Genomic DNA, 18922 nt, shown 5'->3' with positions numbered 1-18922 from the left:
ATAGGGTCGGAAATGAAAAATGTAGAAATTACAAACGGAATGACAAACTTATATATACCCTTCTCACGAAGGTGAAGGGTATAAACATGAACTTAAGCCTAATTAAAATTTACTTTCAAATTATGTAAATACCCAATATTAATTTTTAAATCTCGAATGTAATAATTTATTATCGTACAATTGGCATCCCCAATAGCAATGTTGTCGATACCGATGTCCATGATGATGATGCTGATGACGACAACATATATTTGCTCACTCATCATGCACTTGATTTCTACAATGTGTACTTTCGATTGTATGCAGAAATTCTCGTTGCAGTTGTAGTTTTGAAAAACAAGTGTTTTGTGATAATCACATAAATACAAAATAATCAAAATGTGAACGAGAGGCCGTTAGTATTCCAATCGCATAAAAAAATTTACAAATAAAAAAAGGAAAATGTATTAATTATTTTATTTATTTATTTGTTTACTAATTCACTTTAGATTTGTCATCAGTGTTTTTAGTCGTGTGCCAAAGCTGCGACTATTTAGATCGAGCTGTGTGGCAAGTAATTTTAAAATATTATTATTTTTTTTTTGTTCGTGTATTCAAGATAATGCAATAATTTACTAGTAAAAAAAACATAAACAAATCAAATAATTAATACAAATAAACCTACAAATACATTTACAAAATTAAAACAAAAAAATAATAATAAAACTACGTCTCTCAAATTTGACTCTCAAAAAGTCTGTGTTTAAGATAAGAAAAAAATATTTTCTTTGTCAAGTTCACATAAGTATTAAACTGTGTTTATTTGAATTTAGTTTGATTAATTATGGTTTATGAAACATCGTACGAAACCGGTCTTCGTCCATTTGTTCCGGATACACAACGAGGCCACTGGGCCAGTCCCACTGATTTTATATATGCTGGTATTGCTTTGGTATTTCGTATGGATTTTTTCTCCATGTCATGGTTTTTTTCTATGGAATTTGGAGGTGAGTTTTTACAATTTTTTAAAGTAGTTATTTCCTATAGAAAATAAATATACATATGTATGTATGAGGAAAATCAAACAATTTGGAGAATCGTTGAAATTGTATTGTAATTCTATTGGTTTCCGAAGTTAAAAAAATCAGTGACACCTAGAAGAAAAGAACTGTGAAAAAGACAGAAAAATTTAAATTTTAAAAAATCTTTGAAACTTACAGAAAGAAGTTTTATCATTAATCTGATATCAGTATTAACAGTTTCTAACATACAGATTAAATCCAACATAAATTAGAGTCACTCGATTTTTGACATGTTTATAGCCTATAAATTAGTGTTTCCAAAAAACGGAAGAATTTCAAAACCGCTGTTTCGGTTGTAAATAAAATTGAAAACCGATTAATTTCGGTTTTGTGATAATTTATTAAATATTAAATTAATTGATTTATATTAAATTAATCACAGGTTTATTAATTAAATTTTGTAAGAAAATATTGTTTTATAAACCTTTGATAAATTTTAAAATTGTTTATGAATATGGCGGTAAATATATTAGAAACAAAATCAGTTGATAATATAGGAAAATATTATAAAATACACATATATGTATACTACATATGTATTAATGATGTCAAATACAACTACAATAATCTATATACATTAGAGTGACAGCCGATTTTTTTTTTTTAGATTTCAAAGAGTGCCGGGTGGAATATTGTGACACTAGGCCTAAATGTTAAGTGCTGAAAATTTGAGCCAAATCAGGCAACGATTTCTGGACGCGCATCGAGGTCAAAGTTCAGATATATGCAAAATTATACTATTTATATGGAATAAATAGGTGAAACTCGTAAAATTTCTGCATTGTTTTCTAGAAATGTATAGATTTATTTATATTAATGAATATTACATTAAAAAATTTTTTTGGAAGTTAACCCTGCATCTCCTTTGGGTCAAAATGACCCAAAAACTGTATTATCGCCAAAATTCGGAAAAAATGCAAATTTTTCAGATATTTTAAAAATTTTGCTATTAAATAAATACTTTTGTAATTGAATGCAAAAGAATCGAAATGTGTACGTAATTATCGTTGTAATGAGATATAAATGACTAAATTTGGTTAAAAAATGTTAAAGTTATTACAAATTCGCCAGACCATTAACGTGTTTCAGGCCACTTGAACAAAAAATTTAGGAAAAAAAATTAACATATTTCGAGAAAAATTAAAATAAAAGCTAATTTTTATTTAAAATATATCCGTATTTACTTGTGTATGAGTTTTTGTCTTCGTAGGATACCGTTAACCTATTCGCAGGTATGGCCAAAAAAAAATATTTTTTTTAACGGCTGTTTCAAATCTCCATTTTCAAATTTTTAAAAATTTTGTTAAACAAATTTCAGAATTTTTTGATCATCACATTGGGATTTATTGAGATCAAAATAGGGAATAAAAATATGAAAAAATTATGTCAATACCTCTTACAGTTTTTCCGTACCTGCGATTTAAATGTTGCGATTTTCAAGGAAAACTAATTTTTTGTCCATATTTAGGCGAATGAGCCCAATTTCCTTAATGTTATAAATTTTAAGTAAAACCTATTCATAATATTATAGTCCTTGTAATTTTAAATATGTTCTGAAAGTTTTACTAAAATCGGTAAACGATAACCTTTGAATCGTGAAGGTCAAAAGTCAAATTTTTCAATATTTGGAATTTCTAATGAAAAGATAGCGAAATGTTATATATTTTTGGGCCGATTTTAATGCAACTTAAGGAAAATATAACATAAAGTCCAGAATTTAAAATAGCAGATTTTAAACAAAAATGGAAATTAACCCTTAGCAGCACTTGGGGTCCAAATTACCCTCAATTTTTAAAATCACGAAAAACACAACCATTTGACCCCAAGTCCTCTTAAAGGTTAAAATTCATTTTTGCACTGTTTTTGTAAATGCTAGACCCCCATTATATATTTTCCTCAAGTTTCATGAAAATCGGCACAAAAATATATAACAGTTCGCTATCTTTTCATTAGAAATTCCAAATATTGAAAAATTTGGCCTTTGACCTTCACGATTCAAAGGTTATCGTTTTCCGATTTTAGTAAAACTTTCAGAACATATTTAAAATTACAAGGACTATAATATTATGAATAGGTTTTACTTAAAATTTATAACAGTAAGGAAATTGGACTCATTCGCCTAAATATGGACAAAAAATTAGTTTTTCTTGAAAAAACGCAAAATTTAAATCGCATGTACGGAAAAACTGTAAGAGGTATTGATATAATTTTTTCATATTTTTATTCCCTATTTTGATCTCAATAAACCCCAATGTGCTGATCGAAAAAATCTGAAATTTGTTTAACAAAATTTTTAAAAATTTGAAAATGGAGTTTTGAAACAGCCGTTAAAAAAAATTATTTTTTTTGGCCATACCTGCGAATAGGTTAACGGTATCCTACGAAGACAAAAACTCGTATACAAGTAAATATGGACATATTTTAAGTAAAAATGAACTTTTATTTTAATTTTTCTCGAAATATCTTAATTTTTTTCCTAAATTTTTTGTTCAAGTGGCCTGAAACACGTTAATGGTCTGCCGAATTTGTAATAACTTTAAAATTTTTTAATCAAATTTTGTCATTTATATCTCATTACAACGATAATTACGTACATATTTCGATTCTTTTGCATTCAATTGCAAAAGTATTTATTTAGTAGCAAAATTTTTTCAAAAACTGAAAAATTTGCATTTTTCTCTAATTTTGGCGATAATACAGTTTTTGGGTCATTTTGAACCAAAGGAGATACAGGGTTAATTTCCAAAAAAAAATTTTAATGTAATATTCATTAATATAAATAAATCTACACATTTCTAGAAAACAATGCAGAAAATTAACGAGTTTCACCTATTTATTCCATACTAACAGTAAAATTTTGCATATATCTGAACTTTGACCTCGATGCGCGTCCAGAAATCGTTGCCCGATTTGGCTCAAATTTTCAGCACTTAACAATTAGGCCTAGTGTCACAATATTCCACCCGGCACTCTTCAAAATTTTAACAAAAATTTTTTTCCATACAACTGATTGTCACTCTAATATACATATGTATATAAAAAAGAGTAACGTAACTGACTGATTCAACATCGACCAGCCCAAACGCCTAAAGCTAGATTCACTAAGAGGGAATTTTTGGGAATATCGATTTTTTAGGGAAATACACTTTATTAAAAGCCAAATTTAATAAAATTTTAAACAGGGAAAAATTTCCCTGGAATTTTGTTTAGATATTTCTGTATTATTTCAGTACAGATTCATTGTGATTTGTTGTCAATCGAATAAATCGATTATATTTATAGATTTTTTTCAGTTGCGGTAGCAGAATTTATTGTTAACGATTTTGTGTTCCTTGTATCGAAAAAATCAATGTTCTCATAGTCATAAAAAAACAAGTAAGAAAATTTGGTGGTTCAAGCCCGACCATATAATACCCTACATTAAGTAAATGAGTAAAAGCATTTTTCTTTTAAAATATCAATAATTTATATTCGTGAGTGGGGTTTTTATCCCGGGAATTCCCGGTACAAATTTCCCGGGAATTTTGGCAATTTTTCACTACCCGATTCCCGGTATTTTTAGTCGGGAATCCCGGGAATTAAAAATTGACGAAAATACATAGAAAACAAGTTAGAAATCTATTTTTTCTCCAAAAAACAGTGAAAGGTTTTTTACAGTTTTTTGCTTATTATTTATTTGGGGTTTTTCGTATGAAAATTTATAAAGTGAATTCATTATTTATAGAATTTATTTCTTATTGAATCATTCTAATTTCTTTAAATTTCTTCTTCAAATCCATAACAAAATAGCTTCTCAAATTTATTAATTGATTAAATTTGTCTTCAATTCAAATCTAGTACAAAAAGGCTTAAGACAATTTTTATACCCTTCACCTTCGTGAGAAGGGTATATATAAGTTTGTCATTCCGTTTGTAATTTCTACATTTTTCATTTCCGACCCTATAAAGTATATATATTCTGGATCCTTATAGATAGCGGAGTCGATTAAGCCATGTCCGTCTGTCTGTCTGTCTGTCTGTCTGTCTGTCTGTCTGTCTGTCTGTCTGTCTGTCTGTCTGTCTGTCTGTCTGTCTGTCTGTCTGTCTGTCTGTCTGTCTGTCTGTCTGTCTGTCTGTCTGTCTGTCTGTCTGTCTGTCTGTCTGTCTGTCTGTCTGTCTGTCTGTCTGTCTGTCTGTCTGTCTGTCTGTCTGTCTGTCTGTCTGTCTGTCTGTCTGTCTGTCTGTCTGTCTGTCTGTCTGTCTGTCTGTCTGTCTGTCTGTCTGTCTGTCTGTCTGTCTGTCTGTCTGTCTGTCTGTCTGTCTGTCTGTCTGTCTGTCTGTCTGTCTGTCTGTCTGTCTGTCTGTCTGTCTGTCTGTCTGTCTGTCTGTCTGTCTGTCTGTCTGTCTGTCTGTCTGTCTGTCTGTCTGTCTGTCTGTCTGTCTGTCTGTCTGTCTGTCTGTCTGTCTGTCTGTCTGTCTGTCTGTCTGTCTGTCTGTCTGTCTGTCTGTCTGTCTGTCTGTCTGTCTGTCTGTCTGTCTGTCTGTCTGTCTGTCTGTCTGTCTGTCTGTCTGTCTGTCTGTCTGTCTGTCTGTCTGTCTGTCTGTCTGTCTGTCTGTCTGTCTGTCTGTCTGTCTGTCTGTCTGTCTGTCTGTCTGTCTGTCTGTCTGTCTGTCTGTCTGTCTGTCTGTCTGTCTGTCTGTCTGTCTGTCTGTCTGTCTGTCTGTCTGTCTGTCTGTCTGTCTGTCTGTCTGTCTGTCTGTCTGTCTGTCTGTCTGTCTGTCTGTCTGTCTGTCTGTCTGTCTGTCTGTCTGTCTGTCTGTCTGTCTGTCTGTCTGTCTGTCTGTCTGTCTGTCTGTCTGTCTGTCTGTCTGTCTGTCTGTCTGTCTGTCTGTCTGTCTGTCTGTCTGTCTGTCTGTCTGTCTGTCTGTCTGTCTGTCTGTCTGTCTGTCTGTCTGTCTGTCTGTCTGTCTGTCTGTCTGTCTGTCTGTCTGTCTGTCTGTCTGTCTGTCTGTCTGTCTGTCTGTCTGTCTGTCTGTCTGTCTGTCTGTCTGTCTGTCTGTCTGTCTGTCTGTCTGTCTGTCTGTCTGTCTGTCTGTCTGTCTGTCTGTCTGTCTGTCTGTCTGTTGAAATCAGTTTTCTGAAGACCCCAGATATCTTCGGGATCCAAATCTTCAATAATTCTGTCAGACATGCTTTCGAGAATTTTGCTATTTAAAATCAGCAAAATCGGTCCACAAATGGCTGAGATATGAGGAAAAAACCAAGACAACCTCGATTTTTGATCTATTTTGTTACCTATATCTGGATTACTAAGACATTAATATAGACAATATGGATATCTAATGATAGATATTTCAAAGACATTTGCAACGACGTATATAAGACCATAGTAAGTTGGACCTACAATGGGTCAAAATCGGGAAAAAAAATTTTGAAACCGAATTTTTTTAAAAAAAAAAAAAAATTGAAAAAACAAAAAAAAAATTGAAAAATTTAAAAAAAAAAATTTTTTAAATTTAAAAAAAAAAATTTTTAAAATTTAAATTTAAAAAAAAAAAAATTTAATTTAAAATAACAATCGAAAATTTTTTTTTTCAAAAAATTCAAAAAACAACTGGAAAAAAAATTAAATTTTGTTTACCTAAAAATATTTAAAATTTTGAAGTATAATTTGGTGAAGGGTATATAAGATTCGGCACAGCCGAATATAGCACTCTTACTTGTTTCAATTAATTTTGTAAATGATTTAATTTAACAAAAATTTAATCATTCAAAGTTTGAATAAATTCTGTTACTAATAAACTTTAAAATTAAATTAAATATTAGGATGGATTTATGGAATGAAAGTTCGACATTCATTAATTGCGGATTAAGATTTTAGTGAATTAAGCTCAAATATTTTTAATTAATTCGAAGCTCTGATATTTAATAATTATAACACTAAGTTTTTATATGAAATTTGACTATAATATTCCTAATTTACAGTATCATTATATATTTCGGGAATAGCCGAGTACCCGGGAATGTAGAAAACAATTTCCCGATTCCCGGGAATCAAAAAAGGTCTGGAAATTAAAAACCCTATTCGTGAGTGATTTGCGGAAGTGGGACTTATATGGGAGCTATGACCAATTATGGACCGATCGCCATGAAATTAGGTCGAGTGATTTATGTCTACATGAAAGTTAATTATGTTGAATTTTGTGTTTATACCAACATTTTTAAGAGATTTATGCACTTTAAAGTGATTTTCGGAAGCGGGTCAATATGGGAGCTATGACTAAGTATGGACCGATCGTAACAAAATTTGGTGACATGAGTTTTGTACATATAAAACTTATATGGAGCGAAATTTGTATAGAAATAAATTAAACATTTATGACCGATAAAGTCCAATTTCGGAAGGACATTTGTATGGGGTCTATGCCAAATCCGGGTAAACAATTCGGTACTCTTTTTAAAATATATTTTTTCTTTAGCACATGAACACAGATTTAATTCGTTTGAGGTACATACACTTTGTCCCATAAAATTTTGCCAAAATGGAGTAATTTGAAAATTCAGGCTTGACGGATGTTAAAGAGGATAAAGGAATATTTGTACTTTTTCATTTAATGGTACTTTTTTTTAATATATTAAATTAGTTGTCAAGAGGATAAAGGAAGATTGGTAATTTTTCTTTTTATGGAACTTTATTAATATTATTACAATTTTACCTTTTAAAAACGGTGGTTATTTCTTTTAAATAAAAAATTTTTGAAAAATATTTTTATAAAATTCTTCAAAATTTTTGGTTTTTCTCATATATTCGCTAGCTCTATATATCCTTTAGGCAATATCTATCGCTTAGCTTAATATATAAAAAATCTGTATAACTAAGTAGTTTTAAATATTTCCCATTTATTCGTAACTTTCAGATACTGCCATTATACCCACATATTTATTAACATTGGCTGTGTATGGAATACCTTTGATGATATACAATCATTTTTGGGTCAATTTTCAAGCAGTAGTTATATATCAGCATTTCGTTTGGCGCCTTTATTCAAAGGTAAGTTATTTTTTGAAATTATATCCTAATATCTCTGCTAACCATTAACTATCTTTAGGTGTTGGTTACATAACATTAGCCATAAATTTGTGTGTAATCATGTACTATAATGTATTTGCTGTGATACCGCTGGTCTATATGTTTGCCTCTATGCAGCCCACCTTGCCCTGGAGTTGTGAGGGTTTTAAAAAATGGGCCATCAACTTAACAGAAGAAGAAGAGACCAATGTAAGTAAATAATTTAATTATTTACTTTTTATTTTCTTATGTGAACCCTATTAATTTATTAAATTGTTTCTAAAGCTGTGTAATATAAAATTTGCAAATGCTACAAATGATGATGATGGGGCCGGAAATGATACCACGTATGAATACATTAATCATCATATACCATCTGTCTTGTATTTAAAGTATGTTTTGAATGTAAATTGTATGTTAACAATTAATAATGTTTTATTATCATTTTGTTTTAGGAATATCTTTAATGATGAACACTTATTTGAATATGAAGACATGGCGTTTACTATGTCCTGGCAATTGGTTTTGTGCTCGATTTTATTGTGGTCTATAGTGGCTGTAATAATTTATAAATTTTTCGAAGCAGAAAAGGTAATTCAAAATTTATGATTCATGAACATTTAAGTACTTATTAGGAATTATTTCGAATTCAAAGAATTGTGGAAAAAGGTCTAACATGACCTAAAACTGCATTGGTCACAATTTCAGCCAAATCGTAAAATAAATAAAACTTATATGGGAGCTGTGGCCAGTTATGGACCGATATTCATGCGTTTGTGCAGATGTTTGTAATGCCCAAAAATATTGGTCTAACACCCACCTTAAAGTATACCGATCGACTTAAAATCACTTTCTGAGTCGATTAAACGATGTCCGTCCGTCAGTCTGGCTGTCCATGTAAACCTTGTGCGCAGAGTACAGGTCGCAATTTTGAAGATATTTCGATCAAATTTGGTACATATAACTTTTTCGGCCCAAGGACGAAGCCTATTGAAACTGACTGTAGTCGGTCCATTATTTCACCTAGCCCCCATACAAATGTCCTCTCGACTTTATTGGTCATAAATGTTTAATTTATCCATGTATCTACACAAATTTCGCTCCAAATAAGTTTCATATATACAAAATTCATGTCACCAAATTTTGTTACGATCGGTCAATAATTAGTAATAGCTCCCATATTAAAAATTTTGGTATATACCCAAAATTCAACATAAATAACTTTAATTAAGACATAAATCACACGACCTAATTTCAAGGTGATCGGTCCATAATTGGTCATAGCTCCCATATTAGGCCCACTTCCAAAAATCACTCACAAATATAAATTATTGAAATTTTAAAAGATAAATGTTTTTGCTCATTTACTTGGTGTAGGGTATTATATGGTCGGGCTTGACCGACCATACTTTCTTACTTGTTTTTAAAATTAGAATTGTTTCTATTGGGGGTATTCATTTCAAAAAAAATTTAAAATTACACTTTGATTTTTTTACACTTTTAAAAAACAAAATAATAAAAAAAATCCAAAAAAAAGTTGTATATTTTTTTGGGGAATTTTGTTCATGTTTTGATTGTGTAAAAGTGTAAAAAAATCATAGTGTAATTTTCCATTTTATTGAAATGAATAACCTTATTGATATACTGTTTACCATGATATAAAAAAATTACAGGGTAGTTTCATTTATATTTTTTTGACAAGAAAGGGGATTTTTGAAGTTTATTTTATTTGTAAATATTCAGTGAAGCGTTGCCACATTTAGACAAATGTTACAATACTTCAAGAAATTTTCAATGAAATATGTGTAGTATGTAACAGTTCACAATACTGCAATTTATATTTAAAATAAAAAAAAGGATTAATCTAAGACGTGTGCCTTTATATCACATAGGCCATGACAATTAAGAGCTGCCCGAAGATAGTGATACCTTTTTCAATCAGACTTTAAAAAAATGGATGCTTTTAAATTTATAAGAGGAAAGGATTTTCTGGTCGACTTTCTTTTATAAAACTAGCCTGTGCTACAAACGTGTTACTGGAACTACTTTATGAGTTGGCTAGATATTTGAGAGAAGACTTTTATCCCTATTTTCAACGTGTCCTGGATAGATTAATATGTTTGCTCAATAGTCATGAGGCTAACCAATTGGAGTGGACTTTTAGTGTGTTTCGCTTATCTATTTATGGTTCTTAAGCCTTATTTGAAACGCAATACAGGATTTGTCTTTAATTGTATACCACCCTTGCTGGACGACAGACGCTATGAAGAACGTGTTACCAATTATGCCGTTTTTCATTTATAGCTCGGGATGTCCGTGATTATGGCAAGTTCCTGAAGTTTATATTGAAAACTATAGAGCGTGAACAAGCTGATAGTGTGCAGGGCTGTGGGAGTTCATTGAGATAAAGCGTTGCGTAAAGGGACAATTCCATTGCATTACCGGAGACTTTGCAGTTTATTTTTGAATCTTTGGTGGCGGATAAGAAGATATAACCACAACAGAGCCATCTTTTGAATGATATAGTGGAATATCGTTAAATATTCCACTGTATCATTCATCATACCAAGTATCTCAAATCTTATTAATAGATTACCCCAACGGTTGTACATTCCTAAAATTGTTCTCTTATTCGTGGAGGTGCAAGAGGTTTGTGCCGCTTTGTGATTTAGTTGCAGATATAACCACGATCAAGCATAAACTAAATCCTTATGCTCAATGTCTTAGATAAACGCACAATAATATTTTGAATAAAATATTTTTAAATATACTTCAATAAACGCAAAAATCGGATTAATTTTAATGAATATGGTAGCTTTGTTTTAGTCATAAACTTCAAATCCCCTTTATTGTCAAATGCTTAATTAGATTGACATATAGAGAAAATGCAACTACCTTGTATTTTTTATATCATGCTATTTACATTTTAATATTTTTTAATGAAAATCTCCAATTTCATTGAGTTGCTTTTTTCATAACTGCTCAATCACGTAGTTGATATAGTGCCGTTTTCGGCTTATCATTTTCCAAAGCCCATTGTATGCATGTTTATTGATCGTCCACATTAAATTCTACGATTCCGTATTTGATAATTCCATTTGCTCCTCATTACTTTCCACATGAAATTCTTCTTGAATCCAGTTTTTATGTAAGCATTCGTGAAAAGATTTTCCGTATTTGAGCTGCAAGTGTACCAATTATTGAAAGATCTTCGTTTTCTTCCCGAATTATATTTTGTAAGATATTTAAGGGCAAGGCGTTCCGGGTTTTTGGGATGTTGGACACTCACATTTTTTCGCAGGACATAACTAGAATCTGAACTGCATTTTTATACCCTACACCACCATAGTGGGGAGGGTATTATGCGTTTGTGCAGATGTTTATAACGCCCAAAAATATTAGTCTAACACCCACCTTAAAGTATACCGATCGACTTAGAATCACTTTCTGAGTCGATTAAACGATGTCCGTCCGTCCGTCTGGTTGGCTGGCTGGCTGTACATATTACTTTTTCGGCCCAAGGACCAAGCCTATTAAAACTGGCTGAAATCGGTCCATTATTTCGCCTAGCCCCCATACAAATGTCCCCTCGACATTGGACTTTATCGGTCATAAATGTTTAATTTATCCATGTATCTACACAAATTTCGCTTCAAATAAGTTTTATATATACAAAATTCATGTCACCAACTTTGGTTACGATCGGTCCATAATTAGTCATAGCTCCCATATAGACCCGCTTCCGAAAATAACTTTAACGTGCATAAATCGCTTAAAAATGTTGGTATACACACAAAATTCAACATAGTTAACTTTAATATAGACATAAATCACACGACCTAATTTTATGGTGATCGGTCCATAATTGGTCATAGCCCCCATATAAGGCCCACTTCCGAAAATCACTCAAAAATATAAATTAATGAAATTTTAAAAGAAAATTTTTTTTTGCTCTTTTACTTAGTGTAGGGTATTATATGGTCGGGCTTGACCGACCATACTTTCTTACTTGTTTATAATTTAATTTGACCAAGTTTATAACATTTTGATCTAACAGTTGAATATGCGCAGTGCAATTGGATCTTCTCTTTTTAGTTCTTCAACTGGGTGACACGTCGCGTTATATAAAAGCAAAACAACCGTTTGAAGCTAAAAATTCTTGGACCTAACAAATTTTTACTTATGAACCACTTAATTTTACTAATTGGTGAAAATTAACTTACGTGGATAACAAATTGGTCGTCATCCAGGCGTTTTTATTGGATTTCTTCGCTCTTTACATATTTTTCTTCCGGTAGCAGTTTTCTCCTTACAACAGTGTGTTTTGGAAGCATCCTGTAATACAAACCAGATTCGTCGACATTGTAGATTTGATGAAGAGACAACCTATGCTCATCAACGTAATCCTTAAACTCCTCCACAAATATATCAATAAGATGAGGTTTCGAAGACAATTTCCCGACCGTAATTTTTAAAAATCTAATTCTGTCGACGCTTAAATTTCTTCAATAATGCTTCACTGGCATTGGAATTTGAATTGGTTTGATACATTTTGGAATACAAATGACTGGCTTTTGATTGTAAAATCGCTGCTGATATTGGAACATTTTTCCCCTTTTGTTTTATAAACCACTTACATATAAAGAAGCTTTCAGCTTTCTTTAAGGTGCAACGTTTGCCAGGGCCACTTTTTCTTGTACGCTTAATAATGCGTTAAACCGAAGTCTGCAACTTGTAATTCATGCAAATTGCATTTATGGAATCTCCACTTTTAATTTTTTTTAAATTTCTAATTTTTGAGAATTCGATGGCTTTAAAATATGTTGAGCTTTTCCCTTATTAAGAGACAAAATTTAATATAAAAATCATCCAAAAGGTTACCAAAAGACGAGGATTTCCCTTTTTTGGTTATAGACATTGTAATCAAATAGAACCCGTTTTTCGTAAACTGTCGCGATTATCCTCCTCAGTCCCAAGGAAAAACCAAGCGTCGGAAGTCTTCAAAAATATTTTTTTTATGCTTCTGGAAGAAACAATAGAATAAATAATGTGGACATAAAGGACGAAAGGTAATGAAATATCTTGTGTTTGAGGCAAAACTTCGGGTGGTGGTGACTCTTTTCTTTCCATTAATTCTTCCGCTATTTCCTCTTCAAAAGTCAAACCAAAATAAGGGCCTAGCAATAAATTTAATGAACATTTATGTACATTACATTGATTATCTAATTGTTAACAATAAAATTATATATTTCTTCACCTTCGTGAGAAGGGTAAATATAAGTTTGTCATTCCGTTTGTCATACAAATCATATTGTAATTTCCACAATATAATTTTCCGACCCCATAAAGTATATATATTCTGGATCCTTATAGCCATGCTTGTCAGTCTGTCTGTCCGAAGCCGCCAAATAACTTACATACACGATTTATACATACGGTTGCTATTTAAAATCGAGAAAATCCGTCTACAGATGGCTGAGATATAAGGAAAAAACCAGAACAACCTCGATTTTTGATCCATATCTGGATTACTAAGTCATTAGTATAGACAATATGGATATCTAATGATAGATATTTCAAAGACCTTTGCAATGACGTATATAAAACCATAGTAAGTTGGACCTACAATGGGTCAAAATTGGAAAAAATATTTTTTAACCCGAATTTTTTTCACCTAAAGCTTTTTTTTCGCTAAATATTAAAAAAAACATTGAAAAAAACAAAAAAAAAACAAGTAAGAGTGCTATATTCGGCTATGCCGAATCTTATATACCCTTCACCTTTGTTGTGGATGCATTATTATTTTTTATAATTAGTATATATGTATGTACATTGCCCACTTTCAGCGTACAGCATCCTAAATTTATCAAGAACACAAAAAACAACAACAACGCCAAACGAAACAAAACACCAAAAGAAAAACAAAAACAAAATACGCAAGGCAATGAAACCAACACACATCCAAACATACGTTTAATTGTATAAAAAACAACAACAACGCCAAAAGAAACAAAACACAAAAGACAAACAAAATACGCAAAGCATGCACATTCAAACATACGATTGATTTTTTGTCAAAAAAACCAACACACAACCAAACAAACGTTTAGTTGTATAAAAAACAACAACAACGCCAAAAGAAACAAAACACAAAAAAAAACAAAATACGCAATGCTTGCACATCCAACCATACGTTTTGTTGCTTTTTTGTCAAAGCATGCAATACATTGTGTTTTGTTGATGAAATTTTCAGAGGTTGTCTCGGATTTTTGCTCATATCTCCGTTATTTATGGACGGATTTTGCTGATTTTAAATAGCAAAATTCTCGAAAGTATGTCTGACAGAATTGTTGAAGATTTGGATCCCGGAGATATCTGGGGCCTTCAGAAAATTGATTTCAACAGACAGACAGACAGACAGACAGACAGACATACAGACAGACAGACAGACAGACAGACAGACAGACAGACAGACAGACAGACAGACAGACAGACAGACAGACATACATACAGACAGACAGACAGACAGACAGACAGACAGACAGACAGACAGACAGACAGACAGACAGACAGACAGACAGACAGACAGACAGACAGACAGACAGACAGACAGACAGACAGACAGACAGACAGACAGACAGACAGACAGACAGACAGACAGACAGACAGACAGACAGACAGACAGACAGACAGACAGACAGACAGACAGACAGACAGACAGACAGACAGACAGACAGACAGACAGACAGACAGACAGACAGACAGACAGACAGACAGACAGACAGACAGACAGACAGACAGACAGACAGACAGACAGACAGACAGACAGACAGACAGACAGACAGACAGACAGACAGACAGACAGACAGACAGACAGACAGACAGACAGACAGACAGACAGACAGACAGACAGACAGACAGACAGACAGACAGACAGACAGACAGACAGACAGACAGACAGACAGACAGACAGACAGACAGACAGACAGACAGACAGACAGACAGACAGACAGACAGACAGACAGACAGACAGACAGACAGACAGACAGACAGACAGACAGACAGACAGACAGACAGACAGACAGACAGACAGACAGACAGACAGACAGACAGACAGACAGACAGACAGACAGACAGACAGACAGACAGACAGACAGACAGACAGACAGACAGACAGACAGACAGACAGACAGACAGACAGACAGACAGACAGACAGACAGACAGACAGACAGACAGACAGACAGACAGACAGACAGACAGACAGACAGACAGACAGACAGACAGACAGACAGACAGACAGACAGACAGACAGACAGACAGACAGACAGACAGACATGGCTTAATCGACTTTATAGGGTCGGAAACGAAAAATGTAGAAATTACAAACGGAATGACAAACCCTTCTCACGAAGCTGAAGGGTATAATAAAAATTTAAAAAAATTTGTTTTAAAAAACAATTCGAAAAATTTTTTTTTCCAAAAAAATAAAAAAAAACATGTTCAGCTAGGTGTATAAATCAGGTCTGCAGACGTTTGAATGTCCAATAGTCTGCACGCCAGGACCGAGGAGGTTATAGAACCTGCAATTTTAAAAATTAAGCCGTCGTGATAATAGGTAGTCGTGAATACCGAGCTTGCACTGTATATGGGAATTATTTATGTCAAATTTTAACCTGATAGAGCTTTTTATAAGAAATTTATAAATATTTACGTGATTTTTCGATATTCACACAATATAGTAGTATCTTTTGTGAATAAATACTACTGATATCTGTAAAATTTTAATTCGGTAACGATATTTTTCAGGTATTTATGAAAACTATTGTGTTTTTTTTTTAATTGGGATCTATAACCACTTAAGGGCGATTTTTATGTACATGGGGACTATGCATATCGGATTTCAACCTGATAGCGAAATATTTAAGATAATTATCCGATAATTACTTTAACTTTTTTTAAATTTTGAATCTTCTATCTTTTCCAGCTGGGACAATTGATACGCTATGGCGTATGGACTTTTCTTTCTCTATTAATTGTGTGTTTAATACGCTTTAGTTTTCTACCCGGAGCCGGTGCAGTTTATCAAAAATTATTTCTACCACCATGGAGATATTATTTACGTGGTATCTCTATGATTCCCATATATGGTCTATCGGCTTTGGGTCCTGGTTGGGGTCTATTTATAACACTTTCCAGTTTTAATAAATTTAAAACAAATATCAAGAAAACAAGTTGGATAATTGGTTTGGCGCAGATGTTTGTAATCGTGGCACTAAGTTTATTAATCCATTTAACGGAAAGGTACTTCAAAGGTATGAGAGTTATACATAACTTTACATAAATATATGAAAATTAAACGAATTTGTATTTGTTTTGGTTTTGCAGAAGCTACTGATGACAATTATTATTCACGTGTGGAACGTGTTTCGACTTTATATTTATCCAGTGGCAGCGTTATGGCCCACATGCAATGGGCCAATTTATGGTCCATCTTATTCTTTTTCATGCTGTTTTTGGGGGCTCTTCTTTTGATTGTATGTAATTGGTTTTAACGCTTAACACTTATATGTAAATTTAATAAGTTTTCTTTAATTTAGGTTATACAATTATTTTCAATTTTAACAACAATATTTGATGAATTCGCCTCGCTAAGAGAACGTAGAACTGAAATTTGCATGATGCTTACTGGTGCCGTGGCATTGTGTTCCCTATACTTTACCTCAAATGTAAGTTGTTTAGGAATATAGAAAAATTGGCGGCATAATTCATGTCTGATTTTCTTAATTTTAGCATGGTGTTACCTATTTTAATGTACTTTTAAATGATTCCTACATTACACAAAATGCTACAAATTTATTGTTAATTCTTATTGTTCTTTGGATATATGGTCGCGTTAGATTTCAACGTGATATAGAATTTATGATAAAGGATCGTTTCTCAACATGGCAAGTAAATATTTTGAGATTTGTCGTACCATTGTTTATGATCTTGGCTTTGGTAAGTATTTAAGAGAAATAAATAGTAATTTAAAGTGGCCAAATTGGAAATAAATAGCATTAAGTTAATATTTTGTGGCCCGATTTCTTGTGTTTTCATTATGATCAATGTTTTTCTTTATACATATTTCAGCTCACTGCTATAGTAATATCAACGATGGAACATATTATCGCCGTTCCTGGCATAATATTCATTTCCTTAACATTTGTTTTTGTGCCTTGGATTTTTATACCCTTTTATGCCATTCGTTCCATGTACCAGGGTATAGGTACAATAAAACAACGTTTTCAACATTGTTGTCGACCAAACGACTGGTATCCCGTTGATGCTGAGCAACGGCAACGTTACGAGGAGGCAATGGGCAATTCTGATGCCACACATCATCTAAATGAGGTTACCGAAGACATGTAATTTCTGCTGAGATGTAGTTATATGTAATAATTAACATTCTGAGATTTATTAAATTCAAGCCAAATTCATGTAAAATGTGATAAATTTATTAAATTATAACTGTCTTAATAAATATAAAGTAATTATAAAAAACCTTTAATCGGGACCAAATGTTTATATATGGCTGTTAAAGTATGTTTTCGTTAATGGTCAAATTTCAAGAAAAGTATATTTTTATCCGATTTTTTTTAAAATAGCAATACGCTTCGTACACTCGAAAGTAGTCTCGGCCACTTATAAGTCGGTTCTTCTAATATTTAATACCAAATTCTTACGAATATATCAGATATATTGGTTCTATATGATGGTCCGTATGTTATCTATGGTCTTCGGAACATCTTCATCAACCAATACACCAAACAATCGGAAATCGCTTAATCGAATATACTATTTTCTTGGTAGGGCCGCAAATAACTCATTTTATAACCACCTAATTAATATTTTTAGTCATGAAATGGATAAGTTGTTCTAGGTATTATGAAGATAATTGGAATGTGGGAACTAATCATTGGAATTATGGTCGACATTTCAGCTAACGATATGCATATGTATGTATATCATTAGCTTAGCGTGCAAACGTTATAAGTTCCATTTCCTTCTAAAATCATTTGTTTTAAATATTTTTAAAATTTGTTAATACAAATTCATTACTCATTTGGTACATTTTATAACGATAAATAATCACAGTTATAACGATAAATAATCACAGTATATTTCTTTAAGTTTACTTTAATAATATCGGACTAACCGTTTTTGAGTAATCATTAATTATGTGGAGAAACGTCTAAAAAAAATCACAATTTTACTTAAATTTTTTTTTAAAAAAACCTCTCCATACACGCAGAGAAAAAACATGGTTCGACATGGTTACGACAACTATACTATGTTAATTGTAACAATATATTGTTGTAGTAAACATATAATTGTTGTTTTAATTTAATTTCAACAATATTTTAGTTACCTTAAACGTTTATGTATTCATGTACCACCATTAAATGTTATTAATTTGAATATGGTTCACCGAATGGTTCGGACAACTGCATAATGATAAATAGGTAAACATATTATTATTATGTACAACCATTAAATGTTAAGTTTCTATACTCGTAGTCATAATATGTTTAAGATGCAAACAAAATATGTTTACTTTTAATAGTCTTTTTCCCCACCATTTGTGAATGTTGGTGTTTGTCTAAGCTATAATATTTTTACGAGTAAATTTTGAGTGTATGTAATTCTCATTCGCTCCATAGTTTTAATTGTATAATATACAAAAAAAAAAAAAAAATACGATGTATATTATCTTTAACTTTCCTAGAGCGAATAAAAATAAATTTCAGTGAATTTATTAATAATATTTTCAT

At 32.0% G+C, this 18922-nt stretch overlaps 1 pseudogene; it reads left to right on the top strand.

Moving 5' to 3' along the window:
• The first annotated feature begins 523 nt into the window (after window positions 1–523).
• Window positions 524–17651, top strand: LOC135952013 (sodium- and chloride-dependent neutral and basic amino acid transporter B(0+)-like; annotated as a pseudogene).
• Window positions 17652–18922: the final 1271 nt, after the last annotated feature.

The sequence above is a fragment of the Calliphora vicina genome, chromosome 2 (assembly GCF_958450345.1).
Source record: "Calliphora vicina chromosome 2, idCalVici1.1, whole genome shotgun sequence".
Classification (NCBI taxonomy): domain Eukaryota; kingdom Metazoa; phylum Arthropoda; class Insecta; order Diptera; family Calliphoridae; genus Calliphora; species Calliphora vicina.
This window is presented reverse-complemented; position numbering and strand designations above follow the sequence as displayed.